The 21,986-nt window shown below is 37.0% G+C and overlaps 1 protein-coding gene and 1 long non-coding RNA gene across 5 annotated transcripts in view; one reads left to right on the forward strand and one right to left on the reverse strand.

Moving 5' to 3' along the window:
* Positions 1-21,986, forward strand: part of LOC134205671 (phosphatidylinositol 4,5-bisphosphate 3-kinase catalytic subunit beta isoform) — a 136,771-nt gene that overhangs the window by 14,677 nt on the left and 100,108 nt on the right. The window lies entirely within an intron of this gene.
* LOC134209760 (uncharacterized) lies at positions 18,865-19,392 on the reverse strand. The gene is made up of 3 exons (XR_009978779.1): positions 19,257-19,392; positions 19,090-19,189; positions 18,865-19,015 (listed from the first exon to the last, which is right to left on the reverse strand). It is a non-coding gene; the product is annotated as an uncharacterized LOC134209760 (long non-coding RNA).

Here is a 21,986-nt window from a genome sequence, read left to right on the forward strand (position 1 = left end):
AATTTAAATTTCGTTTTAATTCAGTTCTTGTTCGATTTCAAATTAGTTTTCATTCAATCCTAAATTTAATGTGTTAGTATTATTGTTTAGCGCTTTGCTGTTACTTAGTCACTGTTGCATTGATGTTAAAATCAAATGCGCCGATGATGCACCTCGCTATACTCGCTGAGCACGCTGTAATTTCAGCCACCAGGAAAGGGCTGTCTCCTATTAGACTTATATACGACTTGTTTTTTGTTGAGTGGGTGAATTAAAGTTAGTCGTTTTTTCTAACTCATCAGCGAGCTCATCAGGTTATGAATGAATCTGTTAAAAATGTAAATTATAAAAGCATGTAAGTTTTCTTAAAAAAAAGTACTTCGAGAAAAAAGGAAAAGTTACCTGTATCAGTTATTATTGTATCTAATTGGTAAGATAGGTCAATAATAGCTGCCGAACGATATTCAGTCTTACGTGGTCTTACCATAAACTTCCTTCTGAAAAGGAACAAGGATACATTTTAACAAAAATCTCGCTTAACTTTTCAAAAGGACCTAAGTAACATTTTTTTCATGAATTAATTTGAATACTGCTATCAATAGCTTTCATGTTGTTCTGTTGATTGCGCTATTCAAATTAATTCATGAAAAAAATGTTACTTAGGACCTTTTGAAAAGTTAAGCGAGAAATGTTCCAATCTACTTCGGCGGTGGAAATTAAGAACTCCTTCCTAAAGGTACTTTAAACAGTTCTCTTGCATCAAAATCATCCGGTATACTCACCACGATACAGCAGCCTATGATCCGCCTCTTGCCCACTTCTAGAATCCGTAATGAAGGGACACTTCCTGCACCACAACATCAGTTTCATTTTTTCATTCCACTAATCATAAACAAAACGTACACGCTCAAATAAATCCAGCAAATCTCCGAGTAGAATGATATGCAAAAGAAGTTTTTGTTCCTTTTTATATTTTTAATTCAACCTGGTCATAGGGTAAAACGACCTATTATGGAGGGGTTAAGCACCGTGTCAAAACAGAATTGATTACAAAAATTCTTCAAAAATTACCTGTTGGTCGATTTCCACATTGCAGTAGTTGAATAGGATGCTCGTTAACTATAGTTTTGTAAATATTACGTCAATTGTGCTGTACTTATGCTGTTTTGTTTTTATCACAATAAAAACAAACTACCGCAATAATAGGACGCAGTTGCCTATCGTTGCGATATTTTTTGAAGGTCAGTCCTATTGTTGCGGTATTGCATGTAATTCTTATGGGGAGCGATACCGCAACAATAGGACCTTAGCACTACCGCAATAATAGGCTCAAAGGATTCAAATTTTTAACGAAAAATGTTGATTTTTCATCATTTTGAACGGAATTTTGTCAAACAAAAGCTGTTCTAGTCGTTAATCCGAAGAGTTTTAGCGTACCCACAATTGTTTTCAATGGTATTATATCCAGAATGGACTACTTTAACACTACCGCAACATTAGGGCATACCACAACGATAGGACGTTTTACCCTAACATGAATATTTCAAGACCTGAAATAAAAAGTATTTATTACAAAATCGATAAAACTTTTTTTTTCATCTAATAATTAAACCTTTTGTTACTATATTGTATTCAATTGTTATTTCATTAATACAATAAACAAATTAAATGTTTAAAAATTATATAATATTTTCTCCAAGGTGGATTTTCTGATCACCCAGTTAGAATACTTGTATAATATATTTAACTTTGGGATGAGCAATACAAAACATAAGCGAACAATAAAAACAAGATAGAATGTATTGGTAACAGTTAAATTTATTGTGCATTTAAAGTAAGCACAATAACATATTTTTATGACCGTGAAAAAACTACAATAAACGTACAATAGATTATTTTGTTTACCATACAATCTATTGTACTCCAATGGATTATGCCATGCGAGGTACTGTAAATTTTTATCCGGGTTGTGTTAGGTGTCAAAGGTGTTATCGTATCATATGAATATGCTTTATCGATATGAACTTGGTTTGCGGTGATTTGATTGGCCATTTGGCATACAATTTGGCACTAGTGCGACAACTGGTGCTATAGCCACGACTGATACATCTAGCATATATCTGGATATAACACAATTTTATTGAAATCATTGAAGACAAAGACTAGATGATAACAATATCAATTTTCAGAAACCGATAATTGCAATGAAGCTAAAACCTATAATGCATTCTTAACGTTAGATGGACCGCGTTCCATGGTTTGCGATCTGCTGCTCCGCTCCATACTGCGTGTATCGCACATCAAAAATTAGCCGCCAGGGTACAGCGGGTAGGCTGTGTGGTAGGAACTGCGGCCGCAAGAGAGGAATGGGAACGACCCTATGATGTATGTGTGCGCTGTTTTACGTAAACTCGACGCAATTCCTGTTTTATCCTGGTTTTAGCGCGCGCTACGTCAAGCCGAGGCGTGTTCGTGGCATCAGTTGTTGTTCAGTTCAGTTCGTTCAGGGGTCAGTGGTCCCTACGGCACTAAAGGGTACACAAACGATGGAATGGGTACGTACAAGTATAGCAGCTCCGGTTATTGAGTTTTCGGAATGGTTGCAAAAGCAGACAGACTGTTCATAGCGGAACGAATTTTATTAGCGACGTAGAAAATCGTTCAGTAAATATTGAAACATACTACGCATAATTCAATAAATCGATTACCAAGAAAACAATCGTCCTGCTAACATCAGTATGTTACATAAGCGCATCGAAATTCTTAGAATGTTGAACCACGAATAGGTTGCTCTATCAATCGGTTGACGTTTTTGACAGAGGACAAACATCGTGGAACTATGGAAAATTAGAATATGTACGACTAAAAATGACGCAAACAGCAGATAAACATTCATCAGCAAAACAGAAAAAAGCGCGGAATAGTAGTGAATGACCTACAAAGGCAACGGCAGGGGTTTTCGAGAACCTTCACGGCACCAAACCTTCGCGTCTAGAGCTACATAGAGATGTAATATGTGTGAAGTGAACCAACTATGGCACCCACACAGATTCAGGGAATCGTAATGAGCCAGACGTAAACTATAAGGCAATGGCAGGTGAAACGAAGCGAACGGGCCACAAGAAACTCGGGGAGAAGTTGACTTCGCACACAAAATAAGAATCAAAACACGCAAATGAACTGCCAATGGTAAGTCAATGACTCAATACGCAGAAGCGCCCATAGTCGTCCGCCCGCCGTAACCGTCGATGCTCAGGGATGATGGCACGCTGTACATTTCCGTCTGTTTTGATTTGCTTTGTAGGCAATGGCATGCATGTTGAGCATGGCAGCAGGGTTGCCATTAAGGTACACATACGCTACATAACTGATCGCAAGACTTTGCTTTAAATATGATTTTTTTTTCAAATGGGGTATTTGTTCCATCATTAACAACATGTTCCTATATCAATAACAATCGCAAAATAGACAATGGAGGCTTGATATGCTGTGTTATTTTTTTTTATGAAACCATGCAATCATTATCCGATCATTAAGTATATCATAATTATAACAAGGGGAGTTATTTATTTCAGAAAAATATTGTGACAAAATGTGTAATGAATTATGCTGGATAGTTGTTAAAACAACAAAAAATTAAAAAAAACCCCTCTAGCCGTAACACAATTAAATCAGAAGTTGATATCTTGATATCAACATTATAACAAACGTCGATATGATTATTCCAAACAAAAACCTACTTTTAAGGTAATTACTAGACCTCTTCATGTTTTCAAAAAGTATCGAAAATTCGACCGAGAAGATTTTTTCCAAAATTGAAAACAGCCTAAAAACACTAAATCGACTTGAGCCACCTCGAAATTTTATCCGAATTAGCTGAAAATTTGACAGGAGACTTATTTTAGCATAAGAATTGTTATTCTGGGCTGACCGGTTGAATTTTCGATACTTTTTGAAAACATGGAGAGGTCTAGTAATTACCTACTGATGTAACATCACGTATAAAAATCTGGTACGCTACAACGACGGATTTCCACCCATGATGTAGGCAATTAACTTTGTACTAGCTATTAATATCGAACATAAACTTAAATTATACTGATTATTTTCGCTTTTTTCCAATATCTACAAAAAATGTAGGCAAATTTATCTAGAAATCCAACGAGTTGTTTTCTGGATTTCCACAAAAAAATCTACGAAATATTCGCGGGATACTGTGAAGAATATTGTGAAGTTTGTTCAAATTGAGGGTTTCACGATGATTTTTTTCAGTTTTCCTAAAAAAAATTCTTCTGAATTTTGATAGGACTCTTTCTTAATTTGCCCTGGATTTGTTTTATATTACTGTGGGAAATTCATCTTAATTTTCGTGGGAAATTTCCCGGAATTGTTCAGAATTTCAACGTGAAATTTTTCAGTTGTACCAAAAACTGTGTTCAACGGAATTTCACCAATTTTTTTTTAAATTTTGAAAGACTTTCTTTGGGAAATTATTTGTATTGTCAATAAGATATTTTTTGGAATAATGACGGGAAATTGTTAAAAAAGGGGAAGCGACGTATGGCCAAATGCCACTTAGCTGAATAATGCATTGAGCTGAAAGCCATCTAACCGAATTCCATTTGGCCGAAACGTCATTAGGTCGAATACGGTTTGGCGAAAAATGTCATTTGGCCGAAAGCGAGATATAACCAATAGGTATATACGACCGAACTGGTAATTTGGCCGAAAAATCCGTCTCCCCTAACAGGTTGTCTGGCCGAATGTGGATATGTGACTGAAGATGCGGTTTGGCCGAACCGGGGTCATACGGCCGAAAATGTCATTTGCTAAAAAAAATGCCGACTCTTTCGGCTGAACGATCGATTCAGAAAGAAAGTTTGTAGATCAGGGGCCGTACCAAAGACTAAGGGGCAAGCCAGAGTAGACGCGACGTGCGATGCGACGCGACGTGACTCACGTAAAAGAATAACAATCATTATCAACAGGCTGTCAAATTGCACTGTCGCGTCGCGTCGCATCGCACGTCGCGTTTACTCTGGCTTCGCCCTAATGAAGACGTTCGTATCTCATACAAGAGCCCACTTCTATAGTGCTCATGAAGTAATAGAATAGAAAAATAGACAACCGCATTATCACCTTGATGCAAGTACCGAGTTGAGTAGCTGGTACTGCTTCGATTGTTGCATTGCCTCTCCACATATCGATGTTGAAGGGACCATACACTGAACCAAATCTTCATCCTGATAGCGACTGATACTTGATTTGGTCCCGCCCCTTAACGATAATCATTCACTTTCAGGATGATCGTCATTTGCCAGCTCCCATTCGCTAACGTGGTCGCGTATGATAGTCATCCCATTTCCATTGCCCAATGCAGACGGTGTGAAGGTGATTAACATTCGGTGAACAGATGATTCCAGGATAGTTTTGAAATGATTTTAAATTTGAGAATGTTTTTCAATTTGAAAACTGGATGACAAATTTAATTGTCACTTTTTTGTAAAACTAAGTAAAACTCGAAAAAAAACAAATATTTAGAAATTGCATGCACATTTTATTTCGTATTGTGTACTTCATTTATAGGCCTTCATTTATTCTTTTGCCTTAATTATGCTTCTTTTTGTGCCATACTGCCCTAGCCAAGGTCACGGGGGTTGACGGTACTGAAGATAATATTCATCTGTGTATCATATCACATTTGGAGCACTTCAGTGCGCCTCTAACGATTCACAGTGGATCGGCTGCTTTGCAGACTGAGCCCCTGATCGTATGTCCCGGCATACTTATCAGGTATAGCTCTTTACATGGAGGATCCGCTAGGGCTCATTAGCACTCTCCAAGGGGTCGGGAAATTAATCAATTTCTCCTCAACTGGAAGTAGCGAAGCCAACGCGTGGCCATAGGTAGCATAGGATAGGTTGTAATATATATTGAAATTGAGAAGTCTACTTTGTATTTTAGAGACATTCAATTTTCAGAATGTTTTAAATTGGGAGTGGAGAATTTAGACTTATCAGGATTTACATCAGGTTGAAAAATTCAAAATAGTAATGTCATAGCAAACCAGAAATCAGCCAAGAAAAAACGTAGGATTAAAAAAAATAGATTGATCACAAAATGAAATAATAATATTGAACATTTTAGATTCAGTAATTAAACAGAATTTTATTTTTTTATTTTTGTTTCAGAAATGGTTTAGAGCAGCCAAGGTAGAAGTTTACTAATAGTAGGATAGAAAAACATTAAATTGAAAATCTGAGATAGAAGAGAGACAGAAGAAAAAAGTGGAGGTTGAGATTATAAAAGAGAAAAAGAGATTGATAAAAGGAGAAATCAGATATTGATAGATATAAGAAGGACATAGGATTTGTAAGGCAATACTCAACAATTCTTTTGTAGTTTTATACATACTGTATCTAACAATGACTAAAACACTAATAAGACAAAGTTATAAAAGACCTTTATGTTGAAACATAACAGACAGACAACCGACAACAACACAATGACAATAACAGATCTAAAATATAGAAGACAAGTAGTGTTTTACATTAATTATACAACTCACAATAATAGAAATGACTATCCAACGAGTAGTACATATTTTTAATGATGTTATTCAGATAAACCAATGCTTCATAATCGTAAAATTCATTCATTTAGCAAGGAAATAGACGCAATGAAGCATTACCATACCATTGATAACTGAATCTTGGACCAGACTTTAAAGACTTGAATTTTGAAGAGTGGAAATGAACATGACCATTTGACTACTGAAATTTATGATATCAGACAGTACTGTAAAGGATATGACGCCATAATCTTGATCAACCGCCAAAATAATGGAAGCTCTCAGATTAATATGTCGATTTATTGCAATAGTACTTAAATTAATTTATTGTATATTTACGATACCATTTAAATTATTCCATGTTGAAACAAAGTCCACTAGTATGATCCCATCACATTACATCAAAGTGTTATGGCTCGGCTGCGGTGGTGGGCGCGGTGACGCGTTTTGACAGAGAATACAGAATTACTGTCAAGATGCGCCGTTGCGTTAATCGCTGTAGAACGGCCTTTACTTGGAGATGGCATCAGTACCACCCGTTGTCAACATAGACTACTATTCGATATTGAATGTCGGCTCCAAGAAAACATTAAATCAACTTTACATGTTAATTATTCGGAAAACATTCATGCGCGTGATGAGCTTTCATTATTATTATTATTTGTGTTTAAACTGACAGACTGCGGGAAGGGAAATGTATCGGTATGATCACAATACGAACCCAGACCGCAGTGACCTAGTGAGCAACATAGCTTGAGTCGTCTGCTAGTATTGTGTATCACATGGAGAGCCCAGTCGAGATACCAGTCTATTAAGACTACAACTGGTCAACCCTCGAAAAAAAAAAAATTATGCTTCTTTTTGTGCCATACTGGTTTTTTCCGGGATTGTTCTCATGATGGAATCAGCATAACGTTACTGCAATCCTCCTGAGATCCTGCAAAATCCTGTAAAAACAGTACTCATTTTTTTGTTTCCATGCGTATTTAGTCAAATGTTTTTACTCACTGAAACCTGCTCGAGCGCAAGCCGAATCGATGATGATGGCAAGACGAATTATCACTGAGGATGAAAACAATATTTAAATTATTCTATGCACTTATTACTTGACTAATTTTGTTTTTTTTTTATACGTACCACAAATCCATAGCGCCTGAAAATAAATTCCAAGTCGCTCGAAATTAGCTTGCGATGGGAAATAACACGAACTGATTTGTCAGGAAATTCAAATAAAACATGGCGATAATTTTTGCTTTGCCTCTGGCAGACACTCACTCAACCAATCCGCACCTTCATATGTACACAATGCATTTCAATACCAAATGAACTTCGTTGTGGGGACAAACCAAAACAAATATCATCCGGTATCTCAATGATTCTATTTCGGTATAGATGTATATGAAATTTGGGTGACACATCATTCAACAAGCGTTATAAGCATTGTTTGCTGGTCGGATGATTTTCATTCGGTTTTACATGGGTAAGTCATACACAGCGGGACAGCATACATTTGTGGAAGGAATAATATTTCAAACAAGGGGAAAGTCAAATCAGTCAATTTAAGGTCCATGCTTTGGCTCAGTGTAGAAATAAGGAGAGATGAAATGAAAATTGAAGTGAATACTAGATCAAAAAGATCGTTGCTATATGAAAAATAACAACAAAACAAATGTCCTCCCTTGTTTTTTATCTTCTTCTTCTTCTTTTTATTGGCATTACATCCCCACACTGGGACAGAGCCGCCTCACAGCTTAGTGTTCATTAAGCACTTCCACAGTTATTAACTGCGAGGTTAATAATTTTTGCATTCGTATACAGGGTACAGGGTGTTCAATAAGTGCCGCATAAATCGATATATCTATTTCATGTATTATTGAAGCAAAGTCTAATGCAAACAATTCCAATGTTTTTTACACATTAAATGGGTCTTGGATTTAACGACACCAATCATGCCGATCAGAAATCGCCCATGTAGTTAGATGGAAGGTGACGTGTGTTTCATCTACAAAAATAAGCGTTGAGCTGGATTGTTGCAACTATCGCGCTATCCCACTGCTGAGCGCCGCCTACATGGTATTCTCCCAAATCAAATGCCATAAATTTGTTTTAAACAGTTCCAGGCTGATTGCCAACCGGGTTGATGTCGATCGATTTTAAAGTGTTTCGTGTACCTATTTGAACCAACTATTTTTTATGTTTTACCAAAACAATCATCAAAGTGTCATTCCAAACAACGACTGGTTACCATAAGCTACTTCAGCGCAAAGTTGATGCGAATGGAGGTGATCTATATATAGAACATCAAACTTGGGTACTGAGGGGCCAAATGCAGTACTAGCAGTAGTCCCTCGAATGAGCCCTACAGTTACGTCTTAATTAGCCTTTGGGCCGTACACTTATAACGCAAGGGGTTTTCCTGTGTTTTTTAAACTCCCCTTCAATCCATGTAAAATATTCTTCATACAAATGATTTTTTATTTATATGGTGCGTATGAAAACGACAGAACCAACCCCACCCCTCCAGATAGCATAGTATGTACCCAAGTAACAATCGTAGCCTTTTCACTTTGACAAGCAAATTAGTTTTGTTAAATTATTATTAACTAGTTGACCCGGCAGACGTTGTCCTGTATAGTAGGCGTGAATGCGCGTTGTAAACTGCCCATGCGAAATTCCCATAAGAATCTTAGTTTTAGTTTTTCACGATTCACTCATCTTCACTAATAATTTTCGCATGAGAAAATATCATATAAACCCGTCGGAAACTATAACGAATGTAACTGCTGAAGGAATGAAGAAAAGCCATCCAGCCGTTTTTGAGTTATGCGGATACGAACACAGACCATTTCATTTTTATTATATAGAAAGAAGAAGACCGAAGATAGAAGATGTATATTTGCATATAGTACCTTTTCCATAGGTTTAAGAATTTCAGAAGAAATCACGCATTGCTTTTGCTCATTCGGATTAGTTTTAGATCAAGGGAATCCGTTCCGTCATTCTCTTTTTTTAGGTTTCGAGATGAGCTCATTCACATTTATATCCTTCCAAAAACCGATTATTCTGATTCTATAGTGGATGCACAGTGCGCAGCGTATGGATTCGGAAACGGCAATCCTTGCAGATTGGCGATCAAGTATTGCTAAAGCCCAACAACCGACATGCCTGGAAATACCAGGCTGTCCGTGTGCTAGGCGAAATGGTATCCACAATAGACTACTTCCCAACGATTGAATCGCTGGAACACTGTAGTTCAGATATGGGCAAAACGGATCACTTTGATGAACGGATCAGATCTAGGTCCTTGTTGGTGTTCCAAAAACGGAGAAACTTGACGCTTGGAATGTCCATAGATTGTTATGCATGTGCGAGTCGAATCAGTATCCAATTCACACCTTCTTGGTGGACTGCATAAAGGGCCCATCGCCTTCAGCAGTAAGCAAAAGCAGCAGTAATCAAAAGGAGAAAGAATTGAAAATCAGGCGGTTTCTCTAAACACGTTTGTTCTCCGACACTAAGTTCGATATGTACAGATATATTAATGTCCCTAAAATGAGTTCTTCTTCTTCTTCTTCTTATTGGCATTACATCCCCACACTGGGACAGAGCCGCCTCGCAGCTTAGTGTTCATTAAGCACTTCCACAGTTATCAACTGCGAGGTTTCTAAGCCAAGTTACCATTTTTGCATTCGTATATCATGTGGCTAACACGATGATACTTTTATGCCCAGGGTAGTCGAGATAATTTCCAATCCGAAAATTGCCTAGACCGGCACCGGGAATCGAACCCAGCCACCCTCAGCATGGTGTTGCTTTGTAGCCGCGCGTCTTACCTCACGGCTAAGGAGGGCCCCTGAGTTCAGGCAATTTTATTGTTTCGCCGAAAAATGATGGATTAAAAATTCAAACATCAACTCGCGGCGATCACCCCAAAGTAAACAGTATACACTATACTTATTATTCTGTTACACAATGTCTGTTTTGAAATTTTCTTTTAATGGGGCGATTGAGTCCTGTACATAATTTTCACAAAAAAACATCCACTACATTTTTCTACTTAATGTAATAATCCCGCCAAAACATCGAAAGCAGTTATTTTGATAGGTATAGGTTACGATGTTACAACCGCTCTTATGATTGCCACCACCTTTTCAGACAATTGATAGACTTGACAATCATAGTGATATCACCGCTAATTAGCACTGTTAATAATATTGCAATAAAAAGTTGTTTATTGAACAGATGAATAGTTTTATCAACAGTATGCAATTTTGTACAACCCGCCTGTATGAGCGCAACAATGGCAACCCTGCCCGATGCGGTGGGCTTAGCTTGTTCTTTATTTCAGACGATCATACTCCACTGGCTGTACCGAATTGAACCAAACCGTGCACACGCGGTGTGTAGAAGAAGGTAAATAGGTAGAACGCAGAAAGCATAGTGCGATGTTGGAAAAGACGTTGAACTTATTCCGGCTTGTTCTACGGCGTATGATGGCTCGGCCAGTAGGACGTACGAGAACAACACACCGCATGAACTTTAAGCTGCGAACCAAATAAAACCCAACGTTGTTGTGGTGCACCATGATAGTGAACGAACCAACCAACTGGAGGTTTTAGATGGAGCAGGCATAAAAATAAATCGATTTGTTTGGAAATGCAACCGTATTTGTGTAGAGTACGAATGTTGTTGTTGATGGCAAGCACATGCTTTTAGTGTAGTAAAAAAATTGCATTCAGATTGCCATTTCGTTCATTCGATTTGAATTGGTTAAAGTAAATAAATAAAAGGGAATGTAATTACTATGACTAGATTTCAATTTATATTTCTAAAGGTTGATTATTTTGAAAGGTACAAGGTACACGTTTATCATTTCAAAACAGTTCAAGTATCAAGATAACTTTGAATGATGTCAGTTTTTGTCACTGGTCAATTTGACAGTATGATCTAAGCTATTTATAATGGAGTGTCTTTTATCTAGCTGCTAATATGTAGCTTGTGTGTATGATAATGAGCCATCAAGATGGCAAGGAACAGCGATTGCTCATAATTTTGACAACGGCTCTGGTTGCTTGCATCGAAGATGCAATCAGGGGTTTTCTTAGTAATACAGAAATTAAGCAGTCCTGCTAAATGAAATCTATTTCTATATTTACCCTTGTAAAACTCACGGTAATCTTATTTAAATGTGTGCCCCAGAAGCCCAAATATTTTGCATGAAAACCTGGCCAAGTCCATGTACCAAGATGAACGCAACCAATCCAATCCTAAGCTCATGGCCACTTTCAGTAATTCTCTTTTTGCTGCAATATGATTCTCATTAATAATGTTCAACAGATCACCTCATTCTAAAGTGTTAGTCAATTATACTTATGGGAATCGTGATATGAATTAACTTTTTAAAAAGACTTGGTAACTCTAAAACACTTTTATTTATAATACTAACACAATACATTAGGGTGGCTCAAATTAGTATGGGAACAACTTTTTTCAATTTTTTGATGGGCCGCCCTCTTATTCAGTTCTATTTGATGCCCTGATGCTCTGGATAAAATTTTAGCCAAATCGGTCAACGTTTGGGCGGTGCTAAACTCGTTGGAAGTTTATATGCAAAAATGTGTGCAGAACAGGGTTGGGAAAAATCAAATTTTCAAAAAATCGAGGATGATCAAATTCACCCGCGATCTTACTTTTAAATTATCAGATGATAAAAACTCGCCAGCGATTAAGAAGCGTTTGAAAATCGTATCTTGATTTGAAGCACTTACCGTTACATTTTGAACACTTTTTCCTTACTACCATGAAACCATAACGCCAAATAGAAGATATAACGGGACTGTTGACAATTAGCTGATCATAGCAAAGATTAATGTTTGAATGAAAATTCTGTGTTTATTATCGTTTGAGTACACTATTTGAGAGGTTGTCGCCGGCTACAACTCGCCTACTGTTTTCACCTGAAAAGTTTTCACATGAAAATTGCAATCATTATCGTCTGATTATGATTCAGCACAACACTGGTGCAGAAACATCCAAAAACAGTTTGTTGCAGTTGGACGGCAACAATTACGATAAAGAACTATGATACTCATTCAGATTTTGAAGAATTTAATACAGAATGTTATGCAGAAAACCGCGATAGGATTAGAGTTTGCCCGGCTAAGTTATTAGCATTTCTCTGAAGTGGGGTTTGAGCAAATTTCGTTTCTTCTACCTATGAAAAAAAATTCACCCCTACAGCATTCCAGTAAAATGCTAATATCTTTGCCTAAAATACTCTAATCTTCTCGCGGTTTTCAGCTTAACATTCTGTATTTAATTATTTGGCTGAAATTTTGTCTAGAGCATCAGGGCATCAAATAGGAATAAAAGGGCGGCCCATCAAGAAAATTGGAAAAGTGTTTTTTGAGCCACCCTACGATACATCACCACCGGTGATTGTCCAAATCTGCAAAAGGAAAGAGAACGCGCCACGCGTTCACGGGTTATTTATAATGGACAAACTGCTGATCCGGCAGTTTGTGTCGCCCACGTTGTCTGACTGCAATTGGTGCATGATGTTCCGATGTTTCCATAACGGCTCCCCTTCCTTCTATTGCTATGGGATAAGTGGTATATCTCTTGACTCGGGACATCCATCAGTTGCTAGTCTGAAATTGATATGAATATCTTCCTTTGTGTTGTGTGATATGTTTTCTCCAACTAAATATGTTTTAAAAATGATGGCTATGATAAGGCCCAGGATACATATGAATATAACTGTTGTGGATAATGAGGTTAACCATCCAAACATATGTAGTTTCCAAGTGATTTTACAAATAGTTTTAGCTTTGTAAATTCGTTCCATAGGGCATTTGGCTGTGTGTTGTCCTGAAACTAATTCAGAAAAATATATTAAGCTCTTTTAGTGGAATGTATTAAACCGTCTAAGACGAATTAAGTACTGTCCATTTAATTCCACCAGTTAATTTTTGTTATCTTTGCAGATACGTATTTCGACCACACAGTTGTGGTCGAAATACGTATCTGCAAAGATAACGAAAATTAACTGGTGGAATTAAATGGACAGTACTTAATTCGTCTTAGACGGTCTGAAACTAATCGTTGAATGCACTCCGTAGGCGGTTCTAAGTTGCTGGAGGAACATATAGAGAGATCTTTCATCTCTGGAATCGGGTTTTTCGACATAAATGTGCTTTGTCCTTCAATATAAAATTGTGCCGTTAGATGAATTCGTAAATTATTGGCAATTACGGGTTTAATCAAACCGTTTTTATATTGCACATCCTTGATTTTTATTATTTTGAGTATAAACATGAACATCTCGTTGTTAATATACTGCGTATGCGCTAGCAATATTCAACATATCGTCGACCGAGTTCAATCGAAAACCGTTATCGTTGAGGTTATGGCGTATAACTATATAGCTATCGAATGTTATTTTTTCCAAATTCTGCTCGTTATCTAATAGTGAATTGGGAGTTTTTGGCAAGTTTCTCATACGTTTCTCAAACATGTGATTTATCTGAATTTGTTTATTATTTTCATCTACCAAAAAGTTTAGAGAAGAGTTTATGACATTAAGATCGGCGTCGGCGTCTGGACTTCCTGAAATATATTTCCACGCTCTACCTAATGATTCCCATCGTTTGATTCGATGTGACCTAATTCAATTGAACAACAGATTAATTCTGTCTATTTTTATCCTGATAGATAACTCAAAAAACGTCTGATTAAGCTTTCCGGTTTGGGCTACATTATTGTACACATCTATTGTCGATTCAATGGTTGTAAGGTTTATTGGATGCATTTTTCTAAAAAATCTGTTACTGATCCTAGCTTCTCCTAAAGGGAATCATTATGATTCTGTTTTACATCGTGTAGTCTTAAATCCGTTAGAGTCGTTTGCGTCAGTATCTTCTTCTTCTTCAATGGCTCTACATTCCAACTGGAACTTGGCCTACCTTTTCAACTTAGTATTCTATTAGCATTTCCTCAGCTTCCAATTTTCTATGCCCGCCATTGCATATCTTGTATGGCAAGTACAATGGATACACTATGCCCAGGGAGTCGAGAATGTTTCCAACTCGAAAACATCCTAGACCGGTCCGAGAATCGAACTCGCCATCTCGCTCAACATCTCCGGAAGGCTACTGCGTCACTATTCCAAGCCATAATCTGTAAGGATGTAGGAAAGTCAGTTCAAATCAGTTTGTTACTTCTTTGTGTCTTTTTATTTATGAATTTTGATTCCTTTTTCGTTTTGCTCTTCGATATCTACTAGTCTATTAGTCTTTTCCTTTCGTCTTCACTAAAACCTTATCGTGTCCGATATCCTCTTAAAGACTATGACTATGTCGTGTATTTTAATTTTAGAATTATGTTTGTTAGCCTCGAAAACAATATTGTTTCTTGCTGTCATAACAGTACGTTGTTTTGCTAAGTTAATGTACTGTAAGTCTAATGACGTCGAGTTTCCGAATACTAGGGTGGGTGTACCAATAATTGTTAGAAACTTTTCATTTTCCTTCACGTAGACATCCTTGAATAGACGTTTTACGCTCATATTTAACGTATTTACAATCCCAGCAGGCCCGTAGGGGCCCTCCTTAACCGTGAGGTAAGACGCGCGGCTACAAAGCAAAACCATGCTGAGGGTAGCTGGCAGTGTTGCATTTTGAACTGAACAAGAGCTAAGAGCAATCCACAATGGTCCGATTCAGTTATTTAGCAGGAAAAAACTATTTTCCTCCGTTTTCGTTCTATTTGGACACTTGGTGTCTTCAGTGAAGTTGTTTATAATAAAATATTGCTTCTTCGGTCAAAAAGTTCGATAGGGTGGTCCTTATCGTTTCTCAAAACTGAAATTAAACTTTTTTATTTCGGGTTTTTTGTGAATGACCTCTTCAGCAAACTTGCAGTAAACATTATTTGATGCAACTTTGCCGAAGACACCTTGTATCTAGCACATAAATTGAGTTCAGTAAATGAAGTTTTCGATTTTAACCTAGGGTGGCCCAAAAAAAATCAGTTTTTCTATCCTATCTTTTTTGTTTTAAGTTTTACGAGAATGCGGTCTTCAGAAGAAATGAAGAGCAAGTGATGGTGCATATTTTTGCTGAACACATCATGTTTATAAGTCTTACCATTTAAAAGTTATATGCAATTTATACCAAAAACTATGCAATCTCAAAATGCCTATATCTCATGGAGATGGTTCGATTAATTTTTTTGAAGGTGTTATCTGAAAGGGCACATATATAGTAACTTTTACTGCAAAAATTACGGGAACGTATTTTTTTTAAATTGAATAAATCGACTTTGAAAATTTCTTCGAAAAAATTTTAATTTACTAGTATTTCACTATATATTAAAATTATGAGTAAATTACCTTCGGCAAAAGTTCAAATTTAAACTAAAAATACATATCCGATTATTATTATTTAATCAGACTAAGGCCGAAGTGGCCTGTGCAGTATACAAGAGTCTTTTCCATTCGGCTCGGTCCATGGCTACACGTCGCCAGCCACGCAGTCTACGGAGTCATCTTCCACCTGATCGATCCACCTTGCCCGATGCGCACCTCGCCTTCTTGTGCCCGTCGGATCGTTGTCGAGAACCATTTTCACCGGGTTACTGTCTGACATTCTGGCTACGTGCCCGGCCCACCGCAGTCGTCCGATTTTCGCGGTGTGAACGATGGATGGTTCTCCCAGCAGCTCATGCAACTCGTGGTTAATTCGCCTCCTCCACGTACCGTTCGCCATCTGCACCACACCATAGATGGTACCGCAGCACTTTCCTTTCGAAAAATCCGATACTAAACTTTTATTAACAATAGCGTACGCAACTTATTCTGCTTTGATTTCCTTCCGACTTCCGAAAATGGTTTCGAAGGACGCCCGCCCTTTCTGGCTTTTGTGGTTTCGTCTGGCGTTTGATCATTATTTTTGAGCCAAATTTTCTTACTCATCCAAGATGCATTCGATGAAAAAAAAACGTTTGCGGTCAAAATGACTATTTTTCCATTTTCTGTTAAATTCAATGCTCATCCATCGAATTTGTTTCAGCAAAGCACTCTCATCAATTTTCCACACGGAAGACATTTGCTTCACATGCTTCAAAATTTGCACAGGGCTCTTCTTGTAATCGCTTCCTGTGATTAGCCAGTCTGCTATATTTTTATAAGTAACTGGAAATTAATATATGTAATTGAATGAATTGTATTTCAGTTTCCTGTACAAAGGTTTTTTTTATACCACTCTTCATTGCACGAATATACTTAAAGACAATCCTCACGGAATCCGAATTTAAATTCACTCGCGTTTTCAAGGGCACACCATTCAATACGGAAACAACGCACAAACTGTCATTTTTATTTTTACGCATGCTACGACGCAGTTTTGTATCGGATTTTTCGAAAGGAAAGTGCTGCGTACCATCTATGGTGTGGTGCAGATGGCGGACGGTACGTGGAGAAGGCGAATGAACCACGAGTTGCATGAGCTGCTGGGAGAACCATCCATCGTTCACACCGCGAAAATCGGACGACTGCGGTGGGCCGGGCACGTAGCCAGAATGTCAGACAGTAACCCGGTGAAAATGGTTCTCGACAACGATCCGACGGGCACAAGAAGGCGAGGTGCGCAGCGGGCAAGGTGGATCGATCAGGTGGAAGATGACTCCGTAGACTGCGTGGCTGGCGACGTGTAGCCATGGACCGAGCCGAATGGAAAAGACTCTTGTATACTGCACAGGCCACTTCGGCCTTAGTCTGATTAAATAATAATAATCGGATATGTATTTTTAGTTTAAATTTGAACTTTTGCCGAAGGTAATTTACTCATAATTTTAATATATAGTGAAATACTAGTAAATTAAAAAATTTTCGAAGAAATTTTCAAAGTCGATTTATTCAATTTAAAAAAAATACGTTCCCGTAATTTTTGCAGTAAAAGTTACTATATATGTGCCCTTTCAGATAACACCTTCAAAAAAAATTAATCGAACCATCTCCATGAGATATAGGCATTTTGAGATTGCATAGTTTTTTGGTATAAATTGCATATAACTTTTAAATGGTAAGACTTATAAACATGATGTGTTCAGCAAAAATATGCACCATCACTTGCTCTTCATTTCTTCTGAAGACCGCATTCTCGTAAAACTCAAAACAAAAAAGATAGGATAGAAAAACTGATTTTTTTGGGGCCACCCTAGGTTAAAATCGAAAATTTCATTTACTGAACTCAATTTATGTGCTAGACACAAGGTGTCTTCGGCAAAGTTGCATCAAATAATGTTTACTGCAAGTTTGCTGAAGAGGTCATCCACAAAAAACCCGAAATAAAAAAGTTTAATTTCAGTTTTGAGAAACGATAAGGACCACCCTATCGAACTTTTTGACCGAAGAAGCAATATTTTATTATAAACAACTTCACTGAAGACACCAAGTGTCTAAATAGAACGAAAACGGAGGAAAATAGTTTTTTCCTGCTAAATAACTGAATCGGACCATTGTGCAATCGGTTCGTTCGTAAAAATTGATCACAATCGCAGTAATCATTGATCATCGTTCAAAATTTGAAAAAAGCTCTTGCTCTTTGCGTTCAGTTCTGAATTTTGAACGCGTTCAAAAATTAAGTTCAAATTATTTAAATATCTGTAATTTTAAATATAGTCTAGAATACAATAAAATGCTGAAACAATACTCTTACAACTATGTAATTGATCAAATGTTCTGTCTACATTTATTAATTTAGGTCAATATCTAGAGAATCAATTTGATGTCTAACGTTTACTCATTCAAAACAAACGCGCTTTAGAAATTATTGATGTAAGAACATTTAAGATAGTTACATAATAGCACTTTAACTTCGAGTGGTGTGGTGGCAATACGTTAATTACAACCTAGCTGAATTCACACAAACTTAATATTCGCCTTAGATATAATATATTTCTGCTATAGGAAAAACAATTACAGAAAAAACGGCAAATCCGCCCCCTCTTTCATCGTCAAACTGTTAGTGCGAAACCTCAAAATTTTTGTATGGATCGCAATTCTTATATTACCTCTTACTCCCTTTTCCTAATTATGTGAAGCAATTTGTGTTCGTTTCTAAAATGAAAACCAATTGATTTGAGCTCATGAATAACTAATACCCATTACACCAACAATGTCAATGTCAAAAATTGTCTATTTTACGATAATGTATTTTAATAAATACAGTTTCTGAAATAAACGCTGTTTTAGTGTTGTGAGGTACCAAAAGTATACTTTTGGGAGATGAAATAAAATAAAATAAAATCTTGTTATTTAAACATGTAATTCAGCTTTATGAACATTTTCATCTACATAAATCATTTTGCAACAGTTGAATTCACATTCCGGTTGAAGCTTAGTCGTGCATGTTTTTGACTATATTATCCTGACTTGACTGAAGGTTACTTCACAGTTTACACGATCTGTGAATGAAATGGTAGAATTAAAAGAAAAGATTTCCCATAAACAAGCATTTGCATAAACAAATTTGTCTCACCGTTGAAATCTTATTTATTCCTTAGCATCACAGATCTCGAAGCTTTCATTTCGAAAAGCAAGGAATATACGGTATTTAAATCAGTTCTCCTGCAATAGACCTTTAATTTAAAATCACGTTACAGGTAGTTATACAAATATAAATTTATTAGATATATTGATACGTACTATGCGCTGGTGTCGAATTTGGGGCTACGTAGAAATATATCGAGGAAATAATGGTAGAAACAGTGCTGAAATCCCTCGCAGTGCGAAATCCATCGAGGAACATAATGTTTTGACAATCTAATATGCAACAATGGAATGTTCGTTTTGCGTTCGTTCAAAGCCTGCTTAAAGTTCCGTATTTTGAACTGAACGCGCGTTCTGTTAATATGCTCTTGAGTTCAGTTCATTTTTCCTGAACACAAATTGATCGCGTTCAAATGCAACACTGGTAGCTGGGTTCGACTCCCGGTGCCGGTCTAGGCAATTTTCGAATTGGAAATTATCTCGACTTCTCTGGGCATAAAAGTATCATCGTGTTAGCCTTATGATATACGAATGCACAAATGATAATTTGGCTTAGAAATCTCGCAGTTAATAACTGTGGAAGTGCTGAATGAACACTAAGCAGCGAGGTGGCTCTGGCCCAGTGTGGGGATGCAATGCCAATAAGAAGAAGAAGACAATCCCAGCAACTTTTTACAAAGGTCCTAACAATTGAAGACATGTTTAGGAAGTAGACTGATTGACGAATCTCTTGATATGTTCCTTCCAACTTCTATGATTAAAGTTGTGACTCTTATGAACAAATTTGTCTGGGTCTTTCTTAGAAATTAGATCTGGTTAAGATTGCAGAATTGTACTCGCATTCCCTTGAAATGTTTATCTAGAATTCTAGAGCACAATGTTGCAATATTAGGTGGGGCAAATATTCCGTTTGTTATTTTTGGAGATAAATGAGCTTTAAGAATATTCAACAGTTGTTCTTCGGTATATTACTCCTGGTGGAATACGTGTCTACTATAACCTGAAAGGATAAAATAATAAATGTGAGGGGACTTTTCCTCTGATTTTATCAGTGTTCGCGAAAGGTACGCAATTCAATTGGTCTTTCGTGTCCATCTACACCCAACCAGCGGATGGCAGATTTTAATACAGTTCTACATAAGAACCTTACAGAAACTGTGTAATAATTGGGCATATACAATTTCGGAAGATTTTAATACAATTGTTGTATTAAAATAATACAGATTTGTATTATTTTAATACAATATTTGTATAAAAATCTTACAGAATTGTATATGCCCAGATTTTATACAATAATTGTCAGATTTGTTTTTTGGGTGTACCATTTGCGTCAATACTGGGCAGATAACATAGTTTGATGCGACGTTAGTTAGGATGAACGGTTCATTTGAATCTGGATATCTCAATAATAATGTTGTGCTCATTATATCCTTTAACTTAGCAAAGGCAGATTCATATTCAGGATCGGTAGTAATTGATTTATTCTTGCCACGAAGTAGGTTAGTCATTGGTTTTGCAATTTTTACAAATCCTGGTACAAGTCTTTCGTACAGGGTCCGGCTATTGAAGTACTGTATAGGAATAAACAGATAAATTGATCAAAACATAAATATTTCTTTTCAATTTCATTCGATTTCATTAGAAAATATATCACTTTTTGAAAGTTCATGGGTAAAGTTCATCTTTTTTGTTCTTGAGCTGAACCACCAGTCGCAGACGACTGAGGAACGTACAAGTCCCGCGGGGGCTCTTTGTGATATTTTACCAGAAGCCACCAGATGTCGCTTCAGGAATTGCACAAAAAACATGATGTTTTAGAGCAACCGCTTCCTCAGGAGTATGTTCCTGACAGTAAAATTCATAGGGTTTGTGTCCGGCGAATTCGCTGGTCGCTCTTAGCTCGAAATGACCAATGAAAACCCCTTAGTTGGGTTTTCTTCACTTTTTGGGCAGGCGTCTAATCCTGTCCCCTGGTATCAAAATAACAACGTGCCCACGGTTCGACGACGTTTTTTAGAACTAATTCCCAATACGTATTTTGTATTATTTTGCTTTTACTCACTTATGTAGCAGTTCAATTACTGGACCCTGTACTAGGAGATTGTTCCGAGAAACGACTTAAGTTCTTTAGATGCTTTCGGGGAAGGCCAGTTTTTAATTGCCTCAACTTTCTTTGGGTTTGGTTTCACTCCGTCTGTAGAGACGACGTGTCCAAGGAATTCTACTTCCTTACGAAGAAATTCAGACTTATCACATTGTACCTTAGGGTTAGCATCTTTCGGTGTTTGTAAAATTTTCTGAATATCCTTCATATATTCATCTAAAGAAGTTGAAAAGATAATGATCTCGTCCATATATACGAAACGTCTTATCCCCAGATGTTTTCGTAGAACAGCATCCATTAAACATGGGCATGTCGTGGGAGTATTCTTCAACCCGAACGGCATTCTCAAAAATTCGTATTTTCCATTGTCGACATTAAATGCCGTCTTTGGAATATCATTCGGTACCACCTAGGGTGGTCGGTATTGTCCATTTTTGACACATACCGGTATTCAGTATTTGGTGGAATCAAAACCGGTAATACCGGTAAAATACCGGTTTTTGTGAAAATTTTAGGTATTAAATGAAAAACTTTTGATTTGAACTTTTGGATGAAAAATAATATTTGTTGACAACTTCAAATGTTGAAATCATTGTTTGTTGAGCTGGGTAAAGCAAAACTAAAGTAGACTGAACATACTGAGCGACTCATCTCCTAATCCACATTGGATTTTTTTGGCAATGTTGTCAACTACTGAGAACCCCCTCTCTGGTTCAACCGAAATTGGACGAATGGTTCCAAGGCCGTCGAAAGTCACTGTCAAGTAGTATCATCTTCGTACT

Source organism: Armigeres subalbatus, chromosome 1, assembly GCF_024139115.2.
Source record: "Armigeres subalbatus isolate Guangzhou_Male chromosome 1, GZ_Asu_2, whole genome shotgun sequence".
Lineage (NCBI taxonomy): Eukaryota > Metazoa > Arthropoda > Insecta > Diptera > Culicidae > Armigeres > Armigeres subalbatus.